The following is a 948-nucleotide window of genomic DNA, read 5'->3' on the forward strand; positions in this document are numbered from 1 at the left end:
AAAAAAATAAGTTTTTACACATTGTTGTTTTTTTTTAATTTTTTTGGGCAGCTCAGAGGTAGCCAAATTGAGTCTGTTAAATGAAATCAAAAGCGAAAGTATTTAAAATGCACAAAGGTGGGAGATTATGATTAATTAAAATATTGTTTATTTGGAATGTTTTTTCCATCATTTGATTTTAATTACAAACTGCAATTCAACACTGCTCAATTCACCAACCTCTCTAGGGGATCCTGTTTTCCTGGCAGAAGTTTGACAGGTTTGGTGGCCTCATGATACGGGGGATTATATTTTGACAAAGAAATCAGTAGCTCATCCTAGTACCTTTGACTCTAGAGGGAAATAATACTTTTAGGTGAAAACCTGCAATATATTTGGACATCTGCATAATGACTGAAATTAGCATAGGTTTACATAGTACACAGCTCTATTAGAATTTTGATGCCTTAGAAAGGAACAGAAGGTTGTAAATTTCCTAAGGGAAAGTCTCTAGAGGGTGTGAAGGTTGAAACAGAATCAGCCCAATGTGAGAGGCACATTGTGAATGGCTGAAAGGACATAAAAACGGAGTACATCAAGCAACAGATGTGTTTCCTTTTTCAAAAAAAAAAAAAAAAAAAAGTGACCCACTTCTGCAATACAAGTACTCTTACCTTATTAGGGACACTAATAACAGGTGACCTCTCTCTGTTTTCTGCTCGTTGAGCAGTGATGTAGAACAAGCCTATTTATTCAATACCTATGGCCAAAGTTTTCTCATAGAAATACTTGTGTGAAGATGAAGACAAAGGAGAAAAATCAAGAAAAAAGAAAATGAAAATGGGAGAAAAAGGAAGGGACAGTAGAGAAGGGGAAGGAAGACAAGAAGGATTGTAGAGGGGTGGGCATAAAAAGAAAAAAAAAACGACATAGAGTTTGCTTGATTTTTATGGGTTAGCAGTCATGAGG

This window comes from Propithecus coquereli, unplaced genomic scaffold (genome assembly GCF_000956105.1).
Source record: "Propithecus coquereli isolate 6110/MARCELLA unplaced genomic scaffold, Pcoq_1.0 Scaffold204, whole genome shotgun sequence".
Taxonomy (NCBI): domain Eukaryota; kingdom Metazoa; phylum Chordata; class Mammalia; order Primates; family Indriidae; genus Propithecus; species Propithecus coquereli.